A 26,995-nucleotide genomic window follows, 5' to 3' on the forward strand; every position below is an offset into this window, starting at 1 on the left:
TATGGGACTCAATTTCTTAGGTCGTAAGTCCCCTAGAACTTACAACTACTTAAACCTAACTAACCTAAGGACATCACACACACCCATGCCCGAGGCAGGATTCGAACCTGCGACCGTAGCAGTCCCGCGGTTCCGGACTGCAGCGCCAGAACCGCTAGACCACCGCGGCCGGCAGGTAATTAGTCCCCTAGAACTTAGAACTAGTTAAACCTAACTAACCTAAGGACATCACACACATCCATGCCCGAGGCAGGATTCGAACCTGCGACCGTAGCGGTCTCGCGGTTCCAGGCTACCTAGGTTTTAATGGAAGGTAAAGACCCACCAGGGTTTAATACTCGTGTTAGAAAGTTGACTACGGAAGTAAAGGGGGATTGTTTAATAGATGTAACTGAAGTTAAAGTCTTGCTGACAAACAAAAGGTAAACGTAGCGAAAAGGAGCGAAGCTTTCAAGAAATATTTTGCTACCTAATCTGATTAAATCTCTAAGAAGTTGTGCTTTTTTGTAAAGTCAGTAAACAGATCGAAACTATCTATACAGACGCTCAATGACCATACAAACACCGAAATGGAAGATGACGAAGAGGACGCCCAAATACTCGTTCGTCGCGGAAGATTGTAATACGATTCCTCCTCTCAGTCGTCGAACGTTCGTAGTAATGACAAATACTGAAATAAATGATGGCGGAATAGAAAATTATTTAAATTCGCTTAATACTGAAAGGTGAATTTGACCAGATAAGGTACCTGGAAGATTATACAAACATTATCTGGAAAAAACTTGCTCCCTTTCGAACAGCAGTTCATTGTACGTCGCTGAAACAACGAAGGGTTCTTAGTGACTGGACAAAAGTGCAGGTCATTCCCGTTTTTAAGAAAGTTCGTTGGGCTGTTGTACATTAATTACAGGCCTATATCGTCGACGTCTATCTATTGTAGAATGAGGAATACATTTTATGCCTCCACGCGGGGCAGCCGCATGGTCTCGGGCGCCTTGCCACGGTTCGTGCTGCTCCCCCCGTCAGAGGTTCGAGCCCTCCCTCGGGCATGGTTGTGTGTGTCGTTTTTAGGGCAAGTTATATGAAGTTGGATTAAGTGGTGTATAATCCTTGGGACATGTGGCCTCAGCAGTTTGTTCCCATAGGAACTTACCACAAATGAAATAAATAAGAAAAAAAACATGATGTTGATGACTTGTACCTTGACATCAGAAATGCATTTCGTGCAGTTCCCCACTACCATATAGTGAAAAAGTCTGAACTTACCGAAAAGGGGCTAGATTTGTGACTGGATTCATGACTTCCTTGTTGACAGTCCTCAACACATCGCTCTTAATGGAAAAAAATCAACGGATATAAACATAATTTCAGGAGTACGCGAAGGAATTGTGCCAGACCATTATTCCGGAATGAAATTTTCACTCTGCAGCGGAGTTTGCGCTGTTATGAAACTTCCTGGCAGATTAAAATTGTGTGCCGCACCGAGACTCGATTCTAGGTCCGGCTCACAGTTTTAATTTGCCCGGAAGTTTCAGACCATTATTATTTACAATGTACACAGATGGAAAAAAATCGCATCATCAAGAAGGAGTTGTGCGACATAAATTAAAGTTGGCAGACTGGTTTCTGCATCTGAAAGATAATGTCTATTCAAATTTCACGCCAATCGCATAAGAGCGGCGCTAGTAGCACCGCTATAAGGATACATATCAGGTTTACTTTAAATACACGCTGTAACGGTCCTCAGCATAAGGTACCTTTGAGGTTGGATGTGCTAAATTGATGTTTGTCAAGAACACCTTTAAGGATACAGGGTACTTATAAATGGTGGAAAAATAGAAATTTTTTTATGAATTTATTAAATTTTGTAGTCTTTCATTATTACATTGTTATATACATAATAGGGTTCCAAATGAAAAGTAACACATATATACCGAATTTTAAAGTTACGGCCATGTATACTGCCACGCCCCCTATATTTCTGTTACAGAAACCAGTATTATTTCGAGAAGAACTGCGAACTTCCTGTTTCCAGCGATGATACATATGATAAATTGTATGTGTTGGTAAAACTGCAACTTTCTAGTGTTTGTAAATGATTGTCGTTGCTAGTATTTACGTTTGTTTCACTCCAGCAGTTTGTTCGCGTGTTACTGAATGTTTGTTGCCCAACTGCGACATATAATTGTGGAAGTACATATCCTTCATTGTGCCATAAATACGAACTATGCCACGCATCAAGATGTTCAATAAAAGGAAATTTCGTGGTAACCAGTTCACAAACAATGCGAGCGACACTCTTGAAAGTAACCTATGTATGAGCTCCTGAGATGAGAAACTCCCACATGGCACGTCTCCTGGTGATTCAAATTTTTGTGTTAACAATGACGCTGTTTGTAGTGGATTTGTTGTTGTTGATGTGGGAATCTTATCTTCTTTGATAAAGGAAGTGGCGAAATGTAAACAATTTTATGGTGTAGGCTGTCTGGTAATAACTGAACAGCAAAGTAGCAGGAAGGGTCTAGCGTAACAATTAGTAGTTCTGTGTTAATCCTCCTGTAAATCTACCTCGAAAATGACTTCGAACATTGTGTATCATGCACATTATGTGAATTTGAAGTTAGTGTATGCAGTGCGTGCAATAGGAAAAGGAAAAAAAAAGCTGCTCAAACGTTTTGTGGTTTAATGGACCTTCCTCCTCCTCTCAATAGGTTCAGCAAGCACATAAAAATACTTTTAGGTGCTTTGGTGGTTGTGTCTTGGGCATCTATGAAACGTGTGGTAGAAGAAACTGTAAATATTAGTGGAACCAGGGACATTGCTGTTGCACTTGATGGGACATGGCAACATCGAGGAAATTGTTCCTTGAATGGTGCTGTAAGTGTTACTTCTCTGGAGAATGGAAAAGTTGTTGATGTTGAGTGCTTATCTAAGTACTGCCACACCTGCCATGGTAACACTGAAGGACATATGGAACATCAATATTCTAAGAGTTATGATAGTTACAGTGGAGATATTGAGTGTGATGGAGCTCTAAAAATATTTCAGAGGTTGGTGCCCGTTTATAACGTTAGATATACGAAATACGTAGGCGATGGGGAATCTAAAGGTTTCAATAAAATTAATGAGTTTAATGTTTATGGCTGTACCTTGGTAACAAAACTGGGGCGTTGTCGACATGTGCAAAAGAGGATGGGTGCTAACCTGTGTGTGTGTGTGTGTGTGTGTGTGTGTGTGTGTGTGTGTGTGTGTGTGGGAGGGGGGTGGTGAGGCTGTTACTGGTACTAGAAGTACTCTCCCTCTTATCCCTCCTACGCCATAAGGTGATACGTGGAATATAAGTGTAGAAGTAGCTGCAGCTGTAGCGCTAGAATGATGCGCATTGTATTCATACAAAAATGACTTACAGGTATCTCCTTCCTTAGAGTAACTGTTGTTTGCTGTCACAGAAAGGGAATCCTAAAAACAGCTGAAGTAAGAAGAAGTGCAAAATTTATGGGTGATAGCTCATCGTTATCGAACCCTGCCACAGGCCAAGTAAACGCTACGAGTCTTCTTTTAGCGAGGAAGAATAAAGAAGAGGGGGAAAAGACGTTCTGCATATGTGGATATTAGTAGAGAAATATTAGGATATAGAGAAAGGGAGAACAAATTATTTGTTGTCGAACTGAAATTCAGCTCAAGATATAAATCCAACAGCTCATCGCTGTGAAACAGCAATATACGCGCCAGTACCCGGGATCCTGGCACAAAAGGAAATGGACTGCTGCCAAGGAGTGGTAGGGCTTCCGGTCTCGGCTGGTGCGTGGGCGAGAAGCACGTGCTGTGAATGCGAACCGCTTGTCAGACGTCGCTGTCTTCCAGGCGTCTCTTTATTCCAGAAAATCGATGAGAACTGGCAACAGGCAGAACAGCGATTGAGAATTGCCGGCTTCTCTTTTCGAGAAGGGAAGTGGAGACGAAATAGTAGTCGTGACGGCGAAAGACATCGGTTTATTGTGAATTCTTGTTTTTAGCTCCATTGAAGGTGGACTACGGAGTCCCGTCCACAAGTAGAAACCTGTGTCCTTTGACGATACCTGCCTTTCCGACTGCTTTCCTCTACAGGGACAATATTACAATATATTATTAGACGGTTTTAAGTTCTTCGATGGCGCATTAAGTCCAGTTTCTGTGGACAAAATATAGACTTTCGATTGTGTTTGCTCTTACATTTTATTTAACGGAAGATGTAAGCGATAAATGTGTGTGAGCTGGAGCGAGCAACTTTTTACTTTGTATCTACGCCTTTGCGATGACACTCTACCCTGACATAGAAACGTGGAGTCCGGGGGCATGGAAAAATTATCTTCGACAGTATTAGGCTGGCAAGGACCGGACAGGATGTTGTGTACAGTTCTTGCCTAGCACACTTTGAGACAATCTGACGGTTCAAATAAACCCCTCTGCAGTGTCTGATGGAATGAGGGCATGTGACACTGTTGACCGTGATTTGACCGGTAGATGGAGATGGTAAACTCTATGGTCCCTTGGTATTATTCGAGAGTAGCAGGCGGCTGTTTTCCGGTACCGGGATTAATACTCTTCGTCATCAAGAACACAAATGTGACATTCAAACTTTACCACAGTCAAATACACTGATTTGATATATTCAAGACCCAGTACATAGAACGCAAAGGAACGGGGTCATTGTTATGAAGAGCGCAGGGCTTCCCAATCAAGTTCTTGTAAGACTGTCCCAGACCAGGGCCTGAACAGTGAAGGATGTCCCGACCAACATTACCACCGATTTTACGTTCTCTTCTGTTTTCACATATATTTATCAGTAAGTAATTAAGAACTCCAACAATTTGCGAAGGAGGTGTGTTATATCCATCATACTGTGACTCTTTCATGCATTTATAAATGAATTAGTGGTGAACTCCAGGAAGCGTACGATGGTTATCTATCCTCAACATTCCATATTTGGATAATAACGAGGTTTTGCATATAAAAAGACTTGACACCATATCAACCAATAGATAATAAATACTGCTTTGAAAGTTATTTTATTACCTTCATCGCCAAGAAAGCTACAAGAGTAATTTTAAAAAAGGTGGACGTAGAATTACATACACCAAAGCTGTCAGGCTATCTTAATGTGATAAATCCTACATTCTTGCCCGAGTCTTAATAAGGATCAATGAATGAGGAAAGTTTTTGTAGAGCGTGTCGGAAGGATTACAGAACAAGGAAAATTGTAACAACAAAACATTTTTCACACAATGGAGTCCCAAATTTCTTGCCAGGGAAGTTATATAAACGAAGATGCACTTTAAAAAGAGAAATGAAGCCGTTGAATCTACCACAGCAGCGAATCAGGTAATGTGTTGTACATTTAATCTTATCTACTGTACGTGATTGACAACGCTATGGCATACTCCTTATGAATTAATTCAAGAGATGTGTTGGTATTCCAACCTGTTCGCGAGAATGAACATTGATGATTCTGGAAGAGTTACATCTCGTCTCATTTCGTCTCCCCAGAGCGTCCCCAACGTTCTCTATGGGATAGAGATGTGAAGCCATCGCTCAATAGCTAATTTTCTCCATCTCTACTCGGCTACCCGAAAATGGCAGTCATTGCGTAAGACTAATTGTATCACAAAATTAAGGCAATCGGTCCCGAAGTACCAGCTGATTGGTGAAGTGCACAATGAATTTTTTTTACAAACAACTTACTCCAATCGCTTCTTACATAAATTCTGAATAATCATTTTAAAATAGTGCAAATCATACACAACGAAAACAACGAAAAGTACCATAAAGTTTTTGGAAACCCAAAGCAAATGAATGAATTTGTTTCCAGATACAGTCTCCAGTACCAGTGGACAAGATTTGTTCATTAAGCAGTTGGTTCTCATGACAGTAATTATAACTGAGTTAATCTGAACAAACGCTTACTGACGAAATACAGGGTATGCTGAAAGTAATGCCTCTTTATAAATAATACAAACGTTATTAAGATTTTACATCTTTATTCTTTATATATTTACTTTTGCGGCCCTCTGCTATTAGAGGGTTCCGAATTAGAGCGAGTAGCATGGCGATGTGTTACGTAACTGTGTCGGTGAGTGAGAAACAACGCCCTGTAGTTCCTGGAGCGCCCTTTCCTTCAGCAAGACGAAGCCAGACGACACACGAGCGCCGCGACATTTGCTACAATCCGATGCCTTGGGTTCATTGTTATCGATCATCCTCCATACTGTCCCGATTTAGTCCCATCCGATTTTCATTTGTCCCAGAACTCAAAGAATGGCGTCGAGGTATTCACTTTGAAAGTGATGGAGCGATGAAAGCGGGAATGAGGTTGTGACTCCGTCAAGAAAGTCAAACATTCTACAGCGACGGTATCAACAAATTGGTGCCTCGTTGGGAGAAGTATGTTCATCGCCTGGGTGGTTATGTTCCGAAATAAATATGTAAACATGAAGACTAAACATGTAGCATGATAATAACGTTAGTTTCATTTAAAAAACTTTAAGTGTTTTACATTAAAATTCGAAGGCCCAGATAACAAAGCAAAATTTTAGATAATGTTTTAAATAACTGTTCGGAAAGTTGTGCAAATGATCGTTACTGAAATCTTTGGATGGTGAAAGCTCTGTGTTATAGTTAAAACGGCGTTACCTCACAGGTGAATTCCGTTAACTTCCCAAACAAAAGTGATGGAATTTCATTTTTTAAATAATTGGAAAATATTTACGTTAAACAAAATGATCAAGATTCAACACATAAATGCAACGCCGGAGTACGACCTATCAGGCCAAAGAGAAAATATTTTCACCTAACAAGTATGATACGCAAAATCTATAATATTAAACTTTTGTTTTAATCTTTGCTTTACCAGTCTTATTTCGTTTTAAATTTACTTTACTATTTGCTTTCTCTCAGAAATGTAGTTACATGTACGGTCCTTATTATTGTATATAATAAGTTGACTGGGTCATTAAGGTGTCATTAATTTTCATTGAAAGAAGGGGTGTAAACTAACTCATGTCCGTAGAGAAACTACACACTTGTAACCCTGGTAATTACTAAATAAGCTAGAATGATGCCTGGTGCTCGACTTACCTTCCCAGGAACATGTCGTGGCTTCGAGCACATGGAATCAATCCTACATGATAATGGCGCTCCTAAGAGGTCTGTGATAAGAAATATCGGACAGAGCCTCCGCATTTTCCAACTAACTTTTGAAGGGCTAGGCAGATCAAAACGAGAAACCCTGCGTCGAATTCTGCGTGAGAGGAATATCAAAGCACTTGCGCCACAAGTGACTCACATGGACACTGTGGCTGATCTTAAAGCAAGAAACGGAATAGCTGGATAAGAGATAGAGGTGCCACATACTATCATGGACACGGCGTCGCCACTTTTATTCGGAGAAACATAAAAATGGTTCAAATGGCTCTGAGCACTATGGGACTTAACTGCTGTCGTCATCAGTCCCCTAGAACTTAGAACTACTTAAACCTAACTAACCTAAGGACATCACACACATCCATGCCCGAGGCAGGATTCGAACCTGCGACCGTAGCGGTCACGGGGCTCCAGACTGTAGCGCCTAGAACCGCACGGCCACTCTGGCCGGCGGAGCAACGTAAAAAACGACCTACTATTGCCCTTTGGCGTTGATAACGGAATTCGCAGTGTCACTACAAAAGTAGAAGAGATTTCAATAGCTAATGTTTACATGCCTCTACTCGCCCAGTGGCCTTCCAAGGTACTACACCGGCTTCCCCATCCGGCTCTCCATGAGGCAGATTACAACATCCACCATACAATGTAGAAATTCAACACCAATGTCAGACTCTCGCAGACTGGATGATGGAAAACAACCTGTCTCATATCTGATGAAAAGGATAAAGGAATTCCCAGATCAGCACCATGGGTCTGATACTTGCTTCCCAACCCACAATCAATATAACCCACTATTAAGCATATTCACAATGGCCCTATCAGATGTCCCACGCCGTCAACATCGCCCAGTCGTATGTGTAATACGCATGTAAATCCCGATGATCCGATCTGTCCCAAGACCTAGATGAAATTTCCAGAAGGCAAACAGGGAACAATTTTACTGCGAACTTTACAAGATTATAAAGTGGATCCCAGAAACATCTAAAAATTACAAGAGATTCGTAGGTGCAGTGATTGCAGCCGCCGAAATTAAATATCACGATCGTACCGCAAATAATACATCCCGGCATGGAACAAAAACTGGTAAGAACTTTTTGAGACCTACATAAAGAAAAGCGATGCGGACATAACCGGCGACTTGCTACAGAGACTGGACGAGGCATTAAGTAACAGCTGGATTAAGACTGGTATGGATTTTAAGAAAACTAGCAGGCGAGCGTGGAACTTATTGAAGAAGTTGGGGGGAAGAAAACCACCAGTGAAAGAAACTGGTCCAGTATCACCAGATCAGATAGCAAGTAGAATATTATCACTATCTAGAGAAAAACGGGACAAATATCACACAAAAAAGTAGAACGGTAATATACATATACACAACGAGCAGCACCACAGGGAACTGAGTAGTCTCGGAGCTTCAGAGTTAAAGAGCTAGAAAATGTTCTCAGTGATGGTGAAACGGGTAAGGTGCCTGACTTTGATGGGATTAGCCTTGAATTCCTGACTCAGTGAGGGATGGAAACGACGAAATGGCTGACCAAATTTTGCTCTTGCTTACAAACATAGGGTTGTCTGCCGAAAGCTTCTAAGCATACTAGAGTAATTGCAATTGTGAAACTAAACAAATAATCGGAATGGTTCAAATGGCTCTGAGCACTATGGGACTTAACATCTGAGGTCATCAGCCCCCTAGAACTTAGAACTACTTATACCTTACTAACCTAAAGACGTAACACACATCCATGTGTGATTCGAACCTGCGACCGTAGCAGTTGCGCGGTTCCAGACTGCAGCGCCTAGAACCGCTCAGCCACAGCGGCCGGCTAAATCATCGGACAAAGCAGAGAGTTATCACCCAATATCCCTTCTCAGCTGCTGCTATAAACTCATAGATGGGTGTTTTTGGGTAGGATGAGTCCATGAGCCCTAGAAGTCATCCAACCAAAGCAGGCAGGAGTCGTACATATGAGGTTTTGAGCTTAACCACACACATTGAGGCAGGTTTTCCAAAACAAAATAAGACAGCGGTAGCTTTCAAGGACCTAACAACTGCCTATGACACTGTGAGGAAAGAAGAGCTTCTAAGAAAACTGATAAAAATATTCCCATGCCAAATCCCACTGAGACCTACCAGCAATATGCTTTCCGATGGAAACTTCCAGACGCTTCAGGGTGATAACGTAAGCAAAGAGAGGAAACTGAATAACCGGCTGCCACAAGTATCAGTCTTAGCGAGCATATTTTTTTAACCTCTACATCTTTGACCCGCCTGAAACCGTGTCAGGGTAGTTCCGTTATGCTGATGATACGGCGCTTGCTATGCAAAAGAAGCACTTCGAAGATGCTGCAAACATTGGCACTACTGACCTGAAATAAATACATGGGTATTTCACTAAACAGAGGCTAATACAAAATCTCACAAAGGCTGAGATCAGCTGTATTCATTTTAACAACAAAATAATGAGATACGAGCTGAATTTTTCATATGAATAACACTGTAATCCCCTATCAACAACATCCAAAGTATTTGGGAATTACTCTAGACAAGACCCTGTCTTTGAAAACACGCGCTGAAAATATAACCCATAAAATAAGTCCATCAAGAAATCTCATTCAGAGACTCTGCAGCACTAACTGGGGAGCATCAGCGGATACACTACACATCTCTGTACTTGTCTTAGTGTACCCTGCAGTAGAGTACTGAGCGGCGTTGTGGTTTACCAGCAAGCATGTAAAGAAGGTGGACATCCAGATCAACGCTCCTGTGAGGATTAAAGCTTGGTGTATGAAGAGTACACCACAATATTGGTTCCCAACACTTAGCTCTGTAGCCCCACCATCCATGAGGAGACAGGAAGCTTTGCTGAAGGAATATACGAAATTAAATACCAATCCTCTGCTTATGATCCACGAAGGTGCAACAATTTTGGAAACAAGTCGACGTTGTTCTAGAGACCACCCTCCTAGAGTGGCCCAACAACAGACAACTGCTAACTTGAGCATGTATACTAAGTGGCACGAGAGCTGCAGTGAGAGTGCCTCCCTCAGAAATTGTGACCATATCAATCGAGTAAATAAACCTAAAGGCTTTAAACTTCCACGACAGATTGCCTAAATACCACTCCGAGGAGGACATGGAATACGTGGACACACGCCCTACACTTGGTGAAAGCTACCCAGCCCTAACTGTAACTTTGGGACTCCAAGTCGAACTGTCCAACACACCGCCCAGGGCCGTGAACTGAGAGCCTATCAGGGTAGTATGGCTGACTTCTTCACTGCCACACGGTCGTGCCTCGAATGGTTCGCTAATTTGGACATCTGAACATGAAAAAACAAGTTCCGCAATTTATCTGCTGCGATATTATGATTTGTTTATTGCCTTATTGTATTCTATATTTCATCTTATTTTATCTTATTTTATTCTGTAACCTTCACTTACATATTTTATAATACATTTAATCAATGATCATGTAACCCACGTAAACCATGTGTATAGTGCCATATGCTATATATAAATAAGAATAACGAAACTGGCATAAACTGTTGAAGAATTTCTACATTCGACAGAATTAATGACACTATGTTGTTTTAAAATTAGAAAGGTACGAGATCCATGTTAATGGTACTCTCGGGGCGCAAAAATTTTACCCAAGTAACGTTATTATTCAAATTCATTGTGAGTCATTGAAATTTACTGCGTATGCTTTACAAAGGTTGTAAGCTGAACTGCTGAGAACAGTCTCACAGGATGTCTATACTGCTGAGACCACAGTGCTGGCGCCAGCAAAAATGCTCAAATAGCTCGACTTCATATGAGAGAATTCGGATTAGTTGCAAACGATTGTAGGGCCCCCCATCGTGCCTTTCGAATTGTGTTTTGGCCTCACGTGGACAAATGTATCGTGTTGCACGTCATACACATCTCCACGCTGGTTGGAGATGGTGCACTCAACACACGTACTTCCCGGCGTAACGTGGCTGCAATTACAGTTTACTCTTTCCAAACACGCAGAAAGCTTAACTTCCTGTAGCGTTTCTCTAATGTTTCCCGAATGGCGAAGATGCAGTGCCAAAATTATTTATATGCTGTTACAAGGGTTTTTACAATTAGTCTTTACGAAATACAAGCTGTCTACTGAAAAAAGAACAAGAACCACCTAGATGCAGTGGAGGAAAAAATTGAAATTTCAGTGCTTGAGAGAGTCTGTCATGTTCCTTCCGCGATTCGAGTTAAATTCGTAAATAACGTTCCGGTGTGAGCCCAATTATCAGCATGACCTTGCAACGCCTATAGAAAGGATGCATGCACTGATTCGGTAGGGAATGGTGTTATGAAGTCGTAGCATCATCTCCTAAGGCAAGCATGCATGCAACTGTTGTAACTGGTCCTTGATGTCCTGGATACAGGCAGTGGGTCAGAACTGACGCTCGAACTGGTCCCACACATGATCTACCGGAAACAGACGTGGGATCGTTCTGATCACAGGAGTTCCTCAACGTCACGCAGACAGTTCATAGAGACTCGTGCCATATTTTGACGAGCATTTTATCGTCGAAAATGGCGCAACGGTACTGTGGGATGATGACGTGGGATACCCATGACGCACTGTTGTTCCTTGCGTCACAGTTCCCTCAGTCACTACCAGCAGTCACTACCTATGGTTCCCCACACCACGAAACCAGGAGTAACACTGCTTTGAATCTCCAGAGCATTGAAATAATTGGAGTACATAAACTTTATTCACCGTTGAACACAATGCGACACCTTTCATCAGAACTACGTGCTTGCTGGTGATGGCACCACTTCAGACGCACCCGTTTGTGCTGTGTTGTTAACAACAACCGAGGCATGGAACGGTAGTTCCCTAGTCCGTATGCTGCCAATTTCCGACAATTAGTGCGGGATGACAAATAATGTTGCATTCAGTCTATTACTTGTTCACGGATGGTAGGCGTAGATATAAAAGATTACGATGTGCATGGCGGACAGTACGGCGATCCAGCCTCGTGGTGGTGAGACTTGATCGATGATCTTGATGAGGAGTATGACTTTACTCACATTACCATGCAGTACAACACTGTGTCACTGTCACATCCGAATCACGAATGGATCTTGCACGATTCGACCTTCCGGCCAAATTGAGACCCACACAGAAGCACATTCCAAGCTCTGTCACGTGCTGACAAAGCTGTCTGTCACGAGTATGCGTCATCTCCGAGTCCCTCATAGTGATCACGCAATACGTAACACTGTTCACACCCCTTATCTCCTTTACCAGTCCTGGCAACAAGATGAAACATGACAACACTGACCCTCTCTGGTGGTTCGGCCAGGTTCATAGAACAGCAACTCCAATTATCTGCAAACCTGCAGATGGTGTATACGTGTACAAAATTCCACTGCCACCACATCATGTCTTCTGTGTGTTTCGCATTTTTTTCCCGGCATTGTATGAGTATTTCAATCATGGAAATCATATTTAGGTGGCAATTACGGTTAAAATTTCGCAGTCATAGAATAAATCAGTATTCTTACTAATGCAAGGTTGGAAAAAAATTAATGTCACAACTGTATTGTAGTTTCACAGGAACATGTCGTAGATAACCTGCGAGATATCTAATTTACCAGAGCAGGGCGAAGAGGAAATCAGTTATTTTCGATGAAAGGACCGAGACAAGCAGTTCCTCTTGGTGGTAACAGTATTTCTCCTACCGTCAACGCCGGCCGGAGTGGCCGTGCGGTTCTAGGCGCTGCAGTCTGGAGCCGAGCGACCGCTACGGTCGCAGGTTCGAATCCTGCCTTCGGCATGGATGTGTGTGATGTCCTTAGGTTAGTTAGGTTTAATTAGGTCTAAGTTCTAGGCGACTGATGACCTCAGAAGTTAAGTCGCATAGTGTTCAGAGCCATTTGAACCGTTTGAACCTACCGTCAACGAGGAACTGAAGCTCTTTCCCCCGGTTAGCAAGCATCTGTCTGCAACGGCATTTCGCTGCCACCGAACATGTTTCTTTCCCTAATATACCTTTGCTTCTAGTCGATATAACTTTCCCTCCATCAGAATGTGCAGTGAGAATTGTTCCACATACTGAAGTGCGATTCATCTGTGAAGAACACATTCCTCCAGTTATTAGCCATTCAGTCCCAGCGTTTGTTACTCATTCTTTGCTGTGATCGGAAAACGTACTGCACAACCTATGACGTAAAAACTAAGTGGAAACTGGAATTCACATATGAGCAGCAAGTTCCGCTGACAGTATTCCTGTAGACATCTTCGAATTATGTAGTGCAGATAAGACCAGACACATATAATGGTTTATAGTTCGTAATCTCTATCGATATTTCACTAGCAAAGACGAACATTTTTTGTGTACCGGATCTGTCAGGGAGACCCTGAAACAAAACTTTCTGGTGTATTCAACATTGATGAGTGTTCAGTCTGCGTCAGGACTCTGCAAAAGAGAGTTAAGTGGCGTCTTTGACGAGTTACGTAGGAAAACCTCACCAAAACATACTCTGCTATTCCGGAAGTGCAGACTTGACTGCAATATTTACGGGTAAGCTATAATGTTTTGGTTACCTTTCAGTCGTATCAGAGACATTACTTTCATATATATCACTGTAGGTGGCACAGTGGCAGGACACTGGGATCACACTCGACAGGACTCCGACTTAAATCCTCGTCTGCTTACCTTCATATAGTCCTCCTTTGTTTAGGTAAGTCGCATAAGGCAAATGCAACGATAGTTTCTTCGTAGAGAACGCAGTCGAATTCTTGGCGTGTCTTTTCGAAATCCCAGACGCTGCTACGTATGAAATGACCACGTCGTCTACTGGACTCTCTAAACCTGTGCTCCTTCCTTTCCTGCACAGGCAGCATTGTTGTGGATTGTGGGATAATTTTGACCAGTATTTGCAGTTGATGTTCACATTTCCTCTTACCGTTTTCTTCTTTCCGCCGTTGTGCTTAAATCATGGACACTGCTTCGCGATAAGGACCATGGATGAAGGACAGCAAGCAGATTCCAATCCCTAGGTTTCCGAAAAGCATTTGGCATGGTGCCCCACAGCTGACCGTTAACGAAAGTTCGAGTATACAGAATAGTTTCTCAGTTATGTGAGTGGCTCTAAGACTTAATAAGTAGTAGAACCCAGTTCATGATCCTTGAGAACGAGTGTTCCATCAGAGACATGAGTATCGCCAACAGAGTCCGTTCTCTATATAAAAAAAAAAAAAACAATCTGATGTATAAGGTGAGCAACAATCTCCGTCTGTTTACTGATGACACTGTAGGTACGGGAAAGTGTCGTCGCTGAGTGACTATAGGAGGATACAGTATAATTTGACAGTTTTTCTTTCTTTAAATGCAGAAAAATGCAAGCTGACGCTGTTGGGTAGAAAATTATCCATGTCGTGATCGAATACAGTGTTTTGAGGTGCTGTTTGACACAGTCATGTCAATTAAAAATGTAGGCGTAACGTTGCTAAGCAATATCACATGGAACGAGCACATAACGTCTTTTATAGGGAAAGCGAATGGGTGACAGAAGTTAACTCATATATTAAAATAACAGCGTACAGAGCACTTGTACGACACATTATTGAGTACTGTTTGAGTGTTTGGGATCCCCATCATGTTGGATTAAAAGACGACCAGGAAACAATTCAGAAACGTGCTGCTGATTTTGTAACCATTAGGACTGATCAACACGAAAATATTGTCACAAAATTGCTTGATGAACACTAATTTGGATCCCTGAAGAGAAGACGACGTTCTTTTCGCGGAAATTAATGAGAAAGTTTAGAGAGCCTGCATTTGTGAATGAATGCAGAACAATTTTGCTGCCTCCAACGTATTTCTCCCAAGGACCGTAAAGACAAGACAAGAGAAATATTATGATTTTTACGGAGGCTTATAGACACTCGTCTCTATCTTACTCTATTTACGTGTGAACAGGAGAGGAAATGACTACAAGCTGTACAAGCCACCCTCTGCTATGCATGTGTAGCAGTGCTGGCCGGTGTCATCGATCATTGCCATAGTCACGCTGTCTGCAGTAATCAGCTAGAGCAGCATTTACCCACCACACCCACCTCGATAGTTGGTATCACAGTTATGTTGATGACCGATGATACTACCGACGTCCGGCATGCTTCGTCAGCGTTGCAGCGAGAGCTCTATGTGAGAGCTGGTGCGTCTTCTTACCAATATGCCTCACTCTTGCGTGTATAAATACAGGCTGTCCAGCTGGGAGTCGGCGACCACCTTGGAGAGGGCTATCACTGCGAGGTGTCGTCGCTCACTCGCCATCCACTGAAGACGCCAATTCCTTTCGCCAACCTATCGGACCAGCCACCTTGGGTGGTTTAGCCTCCGCTCTGTTGAGACGAGGATCGAACTGAAACCATGCCAGCCGCTGATCCGCAAGGCGTCCACCGTCGCCAGGCACCGCCAGCCATACGTGACGGCCAGGGTTCACTTCCTATACGTCTACACTTCCGTCACTTGCACGGCTAGGACGGAAGTAAAAGCCGATGCTAGCAGCTTAGCGACGCCTGACCGCAGCTTCAGCACCTGGGGTAGCTCCACTGCCGGCCTGGAATGCGCATGACGAAACGTTTCTCCACTTCCTAGATATGCTGAGAGTGGCAGCTGGGTTACCTACATGACAACGCCTCCGCAATGAGTATTGCGGGTCCGACCCCCATGTCCCGCTTGGGTCTGTGCATAATACCTCTCTTATAAATGTATGTGATATGGATTTATAAATAAATTGACTGATACCATTTTGAGCGTGACTGGATTTGCCCACGCCCACCTACTGGAGAAGGCCAAGTTCCTACACATCGTATGATAGTAAGCTTGTACGCAAGTAAATGTCAGTGTAAACTCTAAGGAAATGTCATTTCTCACGTTCCCGAAATAGATGTCAGGATGTTTCTATTGAAAAGAACACAGCTAATTGATGATGCGAATTTAGCTTGGACGGAGGTTTATGCAAACGCCGTGACAGATCTTATCACATATAAGAGTGTTGTAAGATGATACTGGCGAACTATTTATTTACATCTTGTGCAAACTAGATACATGTTTCAAATTTTTACTTTCCTCCATAGAAGTCACCAACATTGTGTACAACCCTTTTGCTAGCAGTGTGCATGTCGCAGGATACACTTAGCAGAGCCAGTTGTGTTGATAGTTCGAGTGGAGCGGTCTGTTACCCGATGAATCTCTGTAACAGTTCTGAAGCGAATACCACGAAGCGCTTCTTTTATCTTAGGAATCAAGTTGAAGTCACAAGGGCTTAAGTACGGTGGGTGGTACAGCACTTACGAGCCCTATGGATAAAACAAATCAGTCACTACTTGTTCCATGTACGCCAAAGCAAACTGATGGTCTGGTCTCGCAGTGAGTGTCACCAGTCCTTTCTCTAAGCTGTTCATTTCTAGAAGAGAGCCTGCTTAGGAAAGAAGCGGCGACACTTCCTGCAGGGCCCACCCATCAGTTTGCAGGACAATGCCCGGGCGCTTCTGGCACAAGTAGTAAATGATTTGGTTGATCGGTGAGACTGGGAAACGCTGTACTACGCACTACTCTCCCGGCCTTGAGCCCTTTTGACTTAAACGTGATATCTAAGACGAAAGAAGCGCTTCATGGAATCCGCTTCAGAACTGTTACAGAGATTCTTCTGGCAATAAACTGCTCCACTCGAGCTAACAACACAGTTGGCACTGCTAAGAGTATTATATGACATCCACATCGCCGGTAACAGGTTATAAACTATGCTGGTGACTAATTTGAAAGACAGTAAAACTTTTAAAAATTTATCTGTTAATTATAAGTCGCAAAAAGTAGCTGCCACAATTAAATTTACAACCTTCTTACATGGATACCAGACTTCAATTATAATGATTTCAATTGCATCTTGCGCTGCGAGGACGACGTATCTAAAGTAAATGGTGTGCTAAACTTTAGGATGAACGCAACTTCCGCATGACGTGTTATTGCCAAGTAACAGTGCTCGATGAAACTTGTACAGTGTTTGGAAAGAACTGCTTCATTACAACACAGAAAGTAGCAGAAAGAAATACTCACTGAGAGGATCAGCAATGACACTTAGGTTCAAAGACAAGGACAGCACTGAAATCACTGTGATTCTTGGAAGTTCCCTGGACATTGAAAAGGTGGGATGTGGTTCTGGGACGACAGTTCATGCTGTGCCCCCTGCCCCCATTCTGGCACAAAGTCGGTAAGAAGTTCTTGTGACATTCCTCCAACAGCGCTGTTGAAAACTGCTGGATGTCCGTTGGAGCATGCGGACATGTTGCAAGCTGTCTCCCCAACGCATGCCGTACGTGTTTGATGGGATTAAGTCGGGTAACGTCCAGGTCAATCCAACTGCTGAATAGCCTCGCGTTGCAAGAGCTACTGCACATGTGCGGTTTCCCACTGTCATCCACAAAATTTAGATCAGGGTCGAAAGCACCCCAGAAAAGTCACGTATAGGAAAGGAGTACAGTGTCACAATAACTTTGGCCACTGAGTGTACCGTGTTTAATGATTTGGAGGTGAGTGTGCCCAAGCAGGCTTACGCCTCCCACACCATAACATCTAGCACCAAAACGGTCATGTTTGACAATGCTAGACGTACGTACACACGGCGAGAGGTGGGAACACGTAATGCACTCAGGAAAATTGTCGAATATGCAGGATGCAGCATCTGTGCGTGGGATTTCGCAATTGTATGGCAGAATATTGTGACAATGGTCCACAGTTTTCAGAATCGTCTCAAACCGTGAGCACATTATATAGGGTGAATCCCAACTTCACAGATCAAATTTCCATGCTAGTTAAGGGATATTTTTTGAGTATTTTGGCTTATAGTAGCCTTGACCTCCGGTGGCTCGTTACAGGGTAATAATGTAATAAAGAATAAAAAACAGCCTTCAGTCACAAATAGTGACTTTTACTCCAATATACGATGCGTTTCGAGGCGTGGGGTAACCTTCAGGTACTTGAGGAGTTTACATTATTTTTTGACTACATGTTTTTACTGGTCCTGTTGAGGAAACGTACATGTACTTCAAGGTAGCACGTCGTGACTACAATTTCTATCGAACAAAGATGGAAATAAAACATTACTTACGATTTCCAGCAGTGTTTACATAGATTTAAGCCCGATATATGTAGAAATATTTACATACATATACAAACTTTCGTTTCACAGTATATTAATAAACCAAATTCAACCAAGTCAAAGAATATCCAAATGTAACGATGTTAAAATTCCACACATTCATAGACGTCGCTATACCTAAAATGATAGGAAAACCTCATGGCTCCGTCCGAACAGGACTTGGAAAGCCCGACGGCACTGAACGACCTCCGTTTCATCCTCAGCCTATTGGCGTCAGTGGATGTGGATATGGAAGAGCATGCGGTCAGCACACCGCTCTCCCGGCCGTTGTCAGTTTTCGTGATCAGAGCCGCTACTACTCAATCCTGTAGGTGCTCAATCGGCCTCAAAAGGGCTGAGTGCACTCCGCTTGCCAACAGCAGTCGGCAGACCCCAGATGTCATACATCCTAAAGCCCGACAGTGCTTAACTTCGGCGATCAGACGGGAATCAGTGTTACCATTGTGGCAAGGCCGTTCGCAAGATCATAGGAAGATGTTACATTAGTATTTCCACCTCAATGTCGTTTGGAAAACTAATTATTTCTGCATATATAATATATAACAGTACATATTTAAAAATTTGTAGCGATTAAATTCTTCTTTCGTTATGAAAATATGTGCTTCTGAAATTGCTGAAAACACTGTGGCTGTTAAACTCAGTTTGTTCGTTTAACAGTTTCTCAGAACATTTTTTGCTGTGCAACTGTATTTCTAGTAGATCAAGATTTGTTCCGTTAATTTCTATGTGTAGTACAGTTAAGCTCTTGTATGTGTCATTTAATGTGTGTCCGTTCACATGCATGATGTTAGTTACTGAGGATTTGTCAAAGCGGATGAGCCTGAAAGCATCTTTGTGCTCTTTGTAGCGTGTATTGGAAGCTCTTCCTGTTTGGCTATGTGGAATGCAGGAGAACTGTTACACTGTAATTTGTATATTTGACTACGTACTCTTATAGGAGTGTTTATGATTCAGCGTGAGATAAGGGTTTCAGAGAAAAATATTTTTATGTTGATACTTCTAAAAATGTTAGCAGTTGTTTGTGATTTTGTGTGTAAGTAAGAGGTGACGTGTGTGCCCCGTTCAACACAGACATACACTATGTGATATAAAGCATCCAGACACCCCAAAAACAGACTTTTTCATTTTAGGTGCATTGTGCTGCCACCTACTGCCAGGTACTCTGTATCAGTGACCTTAATAGTCATTAGACATCGTAAGAGAGCAGAATGGGGCGCTCCGCGCAGTTCACGGACTTCGAACGTGGTCAGGTGATTGGGTGTCACTTGTGTCATACGTCTGTACGCGAGATATCCACACTCCTAAACCTCTCTAGGCTCACTGTATCCGATGTGTTAGTGAAGTGGAAACAAGAAGGGACTCATACAGCACAAAAGCGTACAGGCCGACGTCATCTGTTGACCGACAGAGATCACCGACAGTTGAAGAGGATCGTAATGTGTAATAGGCAGACAGCTATCCACACCATCACATAGGAATTCCAAACTGCATCGGAATCCACTAAAAGTGCTACGACAGTTAGGTGGGAGGTGAGAAAACTTGTATTTCATGGTCGAGCGGCTGCTCATAAGCCACACATCAAGCAGGTAAATGCCTAACGACGCCTCACTTGATGTAAGGGGTGTAAACATTGGACGATTGAACAGTGGAAAAACGTAGTGTGGAGTGACGAATCACGGTACACAATGTGGCAATCCGATGGCAGGGTGTGGGTATGGCGAATGCCCAGTGAACGTCGTCTACCAGCGTGTGTATTGCCAACAGTAAAATTCCGAGGCCGTCGTGTTATGGTGTGGTCATGTTTTCTATGCCGGAGGCTTGCACCCGTTGTTTCGCGTGGCACTATCACAGCACAGGCCTACATGGATGTTTTAAGCAACTACTTGCTTCCCGCTGATGAAGATAAAATCGGGAATAGCGATTGCATCTTTCAACACGATCGAGCAACAATTCATAATACAAGGCCTGTGGCGGAGTGGTTACACGACAATAACATCCCTGTAATGGACTGGCCTGCATGGAGTCTTGATCTGATTCCTATAGAACACCTTTGGGATGTTCTGGAACGCCGACTTCGTGCCAGGCCTCACCGACCGACATCGATACCTCTCCTCAGTGCTGCACTCTGTGAAGAATGGGCTGCCATTCCGCATGAAACCTTCCAGCACCTGAATGAATGTTGGCCTGCGAGAGAGGAAGCTGTAATCAAGGCACTATCATTCGTGGATTCTGGTATGAATGTATGTAGATTTCTTGTATATGTAAGAGTTGCACTTCTGTTTTATTTAACAATCGTGAGGTTATAGAAATGTATGAAATGATCTGAGTAATGTTCTGCTGTAAACTTTATTTTCTTATAGAGTGAATTAGATATTTTAATAAGTTAACCAAGATCATCTTTTGTGACATCAAACAGGATTAGTGTGTCATTAATATGTCCCCTGGAATGAACTATTTTCCAAAAACTTTATTTTTCCCTTTAAAAAATTTATTTCATAATTCGTCAGTCCTGTTTCTGTTCGCACATCTTATCATTAAACTAAGAATAGTTATGAGAGTGTACCAGTTTAAGTGAATCGAGTAATTCCAAATTCTCAAGCAAGGTAAGTTTTTATGTCTAATACAGGATTTTCAAACTATGCGTTGCGGCTCCCAGGGGCGTTGAAGCGTCGCAGTAGGGGCATCGCCGTAGTTTCATACAAATGATAATCTCATTTATTTGCTCTCTGAATAAAGGAAGAACGTGTAAGCTAGTAGTGACCTGTCGTGTGCAGGCATGGTAACACCATGGCAGCGTGATAGATGAAAGACGAATAACATTTACTTTTATTCAGTAACGATCACCTTGAATATTAGTTTTGTCGAATTGAGATTGTTTTTAATTGTTGTTTGTCTTCAGTAATTGGCGTTGCTCTGCCAATATGGACAAAGTTTTCAGTGTAAGTACAGTACGTGATATTTAAAATAAATCATGCAGTTCTAAAAATATAAATAGACGAAAATGTGAGAAATATGAAGCCAGTTATTTGAATTTCGGTATATGTGTACATTGTTGGAAATTAAGAACGACCACAATATGTTATTCGGTTCAATATGCTACGTATTAGTAAAATGAAATGAAATTTCTAGTTAATTCACGATACCATAGTATGGTAACAAACCACGAGAATACTTACTCCCACAAGTTGAAAGAAATGAGAGAACAAAACAAAAAACTTTTACTAAACAAGATAGGATTCCGACAAAGGCTCTTCTTCCATCTCACGAAGTCGCCTACTGTGTAGCAAAAAGCAAGAAACCTCGCAGCATAGCGGAAGACCCTATTTTACCAACTACTCTCTACGTGTTGTCTGTTATAACAGGTGAGTCAGCTGCCAAGTAATTGGCAAATGTGTCTTTTTCATTGCTGGTGCAAGAGTGTCCTAACTTAATTTGCGTACCACCGGGGATCAGTACCATCTTTTACTAATTAATACGGCAAAAAGCTCTCCATTACTGCCGATACTACAGGTTGGGGCAAATAAAAGTGGCCCGGGCGGGTAGATACAAATAGACGTGAATGTATGTGTATAACCACCTACAGTTACTTCCAACGGGATGGAGCAACTGCTCATACAGCTAGTCGAGCCTTGGAGCACTTTTACACGCTCTGCACGCCTTATAGGGTTGATAGCAAAGGTCAGTCTGGTAGTAGCCCTAGCAGCCCACGCAGGTCACCTGATCTGTCAGCGTGCGATTACTTTGTATGGATAGCCCTCGAGTCAAAGGTGTATCCCAACAACGCACATAGTCTTCAAGAACTGTAGCAAAACATTTCGGATGAGACTGCAGCAATTCCAGCAGTCCACCTTCGAACTGGCTGCGGCAACTTGCTGAGCAGTGCCCAAAAGTGCCGAGAGATGAATTCATGTTCAACATCTGCTATAGTCAGGTTAGTACTGTATTTTCTTAATCTGCTATGTTTCTTTGTATCCTGGAACTCTGTTCTCTGGGCCATTATTATTTGCGCCATGGAATTATTCCATTTAAATGTAAACGAGACACTTGCAAACACATTTATCCCACTGGGAGACGAGGCGATCAATTCCTGTTTCGTAGAACGCAGTTGGTCCCTGGCGGATCCACTGTTGCACTTCCTCGTCCGACTGAACTCGAAGTCCAAGCATATCTTTCTTCAGGTCGTCAAAGATATGAAAATCACACGGTGGACGATCCGGGCTGCGCAGAGGATGTTACAGTGTTTCCTAACCAACTCGATGAAGCTTAGCCTTCATCCGACTGGCAGTTGTGCGTGGGCTTTACCGTGCAACAGGATGATTCCGTCCGACAACAGTCCTGCGTGTTTTGACTTTATAGCGTGCCGCAGTTTCTGCGAAGTGTTTTCACAGCGATGCACAGTGATCGTTGTTCAATGCTGGAGGAACTCGACGAGCAAAGGACCCTCCAGTCGAAACTGGACGATGACGTCCGCCCCTACGCTGCCAGTTGGACAAAACTACGTTTGGGCGACTTGGATTCGTAACTGTGCAACATCCTCAGTACAGCCTGGAGTTTCAAAGGAATGGAGACTGTCTCTTAGAAAGGCGTCACTCGAATTTTTGTCTGTTTTTATAAATAAATATGTTTTGTGCTTTTTTTTGTGATTTAAATGTTACGTTTTTCAGTCTCGTTACAACGACCTTGCGGCCACTGATCCCTGTAACCGTCACGATGCTCCTTAGTTGTCAGGATTATTTGTTTCTAAGCGGTCATCTATGTTTTTGTAACCATTTACAGTTCAAAGTGAGCTCCTTTACTAATAATTCAAAATAATTTTGAGTGAAAACGTTCAGTACGATTTTGGAAAATGTTTTGTGCCTACCAACGACTTAAAACATTAATTGTCGCCAACATACCGAGGGTACACTGAAACAAGCACTAACTATAATTAAATGAGTAGGTTACCTATTTGAAACGACTCTCAACTTTCCTTTGAACTGCTCAGTTCACACACATCATTAGTTCCAACATTAGCCACCACCTACATTTTCGTACGATCTGTGGTCTTCATGGCATATGGAAGCAGCTGTTCATACCTGGAATGACTCCTTATCGTATGCACACACATTGCACAATGGAGTTTTTCCCATGCTTGGCAGCGATTTCCACAATGGGCTCAGCTAAGAGCGTAACATTGGAGCTACAATCTACCACTAACCCCACCCTTTGTGAATGCCTAGATGTTGGGGGGCCAAGAGGCGTTCTATGAAACAGGGTTAGCGACGGTGTCTGGCTCAGGATCTACATCAACCACAGATGGCACCGGAAACACGTTTTTCAGGCAAACCGCGGAAACCTTTCGATCGGTCCCCGGAAAATCTTTCACTGTCTGCCACATCTTGAGACGACCACCCACTAGACCACAGACGAGACTTATGTAGGCAGGATCCGGTTCGCTCACAGTAGTGGCTCGAGGGATGCGTGGGACATGTTGTACGTCTCTTAAATCCCCATATTCGATCCCCCTCAATGACGCTCATTGGCAACAGCACCAAGTTACGTGACCGAAGCCAGTACCGCCTGGAGCTGTGAATGAAGGGTCACTAACTCAGCTCGCATCTCAACGCAGCAATCACAACCCCTGTCCATACTAATGACGGTGGAATTGGTTCAAATGGCTCTGAGCACTATGGTACTTAACAGCTGAGGTCATCAGTCCCCTAGAACTTAGAACTACTTAAACCTAACTAACCTAAGGACATCACACACATCCATGCCCGAGGCAGGATTCGAACCTGCGACCGTAGCGGTCTCGCGGTTCCAGACTGACGCGCCTAGAACCGCACGACGGTGGAATTAACTCACAAACGAAACTCTGTGCTTTGACATGCTGCTACAAGGACTGAAGTTGTTCCGAGACTCATAGCTCTAATACAAATATGATAGGATAATTGACTGTTAAATTCTATGAAATCAATTAGTTTATAGAACATTTTCTCTTCATTAGACGACTTTTAGCTGCAAAGCAGATCAAGATTCTCAAAAGAGTTTTAATTTGCATGAAAAATCCACTGTTCAAGACAGTTCCAGGTTTGCAAGACATCATTTATTTCCCAACAGCTATGAGCTTTATGACAAATACATTTATTTTATTTTTTAGTGTTATTCATACTAGCTTATTTTTTATTTCATTATACAAAGACGGAAGACATTGTCTAACGAAGAAAAATATGACGATGAGAGCTGGCCTCTAAAGACATCAGTGTCATTTCAACAACTTAATCCACAATGGCGCTTATGGAGAAAAACGTTTATTTTTATTTGAAATATTGAGAGGTTCTTTAATTAGGAAAAAATTTAGTTCAGTCCACGGTCCGAACTGGGATTTCTCTTTAAAGAAGAAGTGGTGGTTAATGTATTTAAAAAAAAAAAAAAAAATTATAAAAGATGTAGCAGAGATTGCTGATGTACACTTGAGCATTGTCGGTAGACTCAGAGGTATGCAATTCGATTCTTGGTGGTTGAGAAAGAGGGTATAAAGTTTAATGGCACTGCATTGCTGATAAACATGAAATACAGCGTCATTAATGCGCAGAATTTTTGTAAAACCATACTGAGTGAGATCAAGTGTGTATGGTACTAGGAGCTTTTTGTCTGTCATGTTACAGCAAATGCAAAATAGTTGACAAATAGAAAATGAGCTGTAAGTGGTAGAACAGGCTAGTTACTGACCCACTCTGAACTGTTTCCAGATCTCTCTATGTAAACAGACATATGTGTCACTACCAAGATCACCTCCCTGTCCGCCCTTCCTTCTCCACCCCTCCCCATAAAGCAAAATTACCGCATGTCCTATCGACAGTACATACAGAAATACATCAGACTTATAAACAAAGTGCCCGATGTAGGCATCGATACAGATGTAAACAAACTGCTCACTTTACCTTGGCCCTTATGTGAACGAACCATGCATATGTGCCCTTCCTATCGTAAACAATGACATTACTGAAGTGTAAATTATCATCCTATTGTAAAAAAAAATTGAGCACCAATCCTTCTTTCTTTTATTTAATTGAGACTGGTATGTATCTCCATCCGAACCCTTTCGAACTACCGCCTCCCCTCTCCCACCTGCTTGTCTTCTTTTGTTGCTGAAAAAATTGGCGGGAAATTCATGGTGTTAACCTGTTGTCTTACTTATTATGATTTGAGATGTCAGATACTTTGATAGTACAGTGGATATGTGAGAAGTACTGGGGCGTTGTACTGCACCATAATTTAATGGTTCAAATGGCTCTGAGCACTATGGGACTTAACTTCTGAGGTCATAAGTCCCCTAGAACTTAGAACTATTTAAACCTAGCTAACCTAAGGACATCACACACATCCATGCCCGAGGCAGGATTCGAATCTGCGACTGTAGCGGTCGCGCAGTTCCAGACTGTAGTGCCTAGAACCGCTCGGCCACTCCGGCCGACTATAATTTAATGACGCCATGGATGTTCAATGGTATTTTCCGTAATATATGAGCACCTTTCATTTCTATATTTTTGGGACAGACTTTTAAAATTTTGGTGCTATTTTCTCCCAGTACTCCAAATACTCACTTTTCGAGAGCTTACGCTAAAGAAACACATAAGGCTTTAAATACACTATGTGATCAAATGTATCCGTGGCGTCCTCCATCGGTAATTATGGAATTCAGTATGGTGTTGGCCCATCCTTAGCCTTGATGACAGCTTCCACTCTCGCAGGCATCAGTTCAGTCAGGTGCTGGAAGGTTTCCTGGGGAATGGCAGCCCATTCTTCACGGAGTGCTGCACTGAAGAGAGGTATCGATGTCGGTCGGTGAGGCCCCGCGTGAAGTCGGCGTTCCAAAACATCCCAAAGGTGTTCTCTAGGATTCAGGTCAGAACATTGTCCATTTAAAAGCATGTTATTGTCGTGTAACCACTCCGCCTCAGGCCGTGCATTATGAACAGGTGCTTGATCGTGTTGAAAGATGCGTGTTGATAGATGTCTGCCTATTACACATTACGACCCTCTTCCATTATCGGTGGTCTCTGTCAGTCAACAGCCGAGGTCGGTCGGCCTGTACGCTTTTTTGCTGTACGTCTCCCTTCACATTTCCACTTCACTACCACATCGGAAACAGTGGACCTAGGGATGTTTAGGAGTGTGGAAATCCCGCGTACAGACGTGTGACACTAGTGACACAGAATCACCTTACCAAGTACGAAGTCTGTGAGTTCCACGGAGCGCCCCATTCTGTTCTCTCACGATGTCTAATCACTACTGAAGTCGCTGATATGGAATACCTGGCAGTAGGTGGCAGCACAATGCAACTAATATGAAAAACTATGTTTTTTGGGGTGTGCAAATGATTTTGATCACATAGTGCACTTTAACAATTAACGCACAGCATTTTTGTCCAAAAATGCCAGTGATAAACTGCAATTAAAAAGATTGACTTTTTACTGTGGTCTCGAAAATTAATACTTAACATTGATTATGTTTGTAGTAAGGTAGGATCCAGTTCCTGCACTTTAAGGCTGTTAAAATACATCACGGAGCGCTCAATAATACGTTAAAAATAATCTATTCGGTGCACAGCTGATAACCGCTGCACTGCAGAGTTGC

Source organism: Schistocerca nitens, chromosome 3 (genome assembly GCF_023898315.1).
Source record: "Schistocerca nitens isolate TAMUIC-IGC-003100 chromosome 3, iqSchNite1.1, whole genome shotgun sequence".
NCBI lineage: Eukaryota > Metazoa > Arthropoda > Insecta > Orthoptera > Acrididae > Schistocerca > Schistocerca nitens.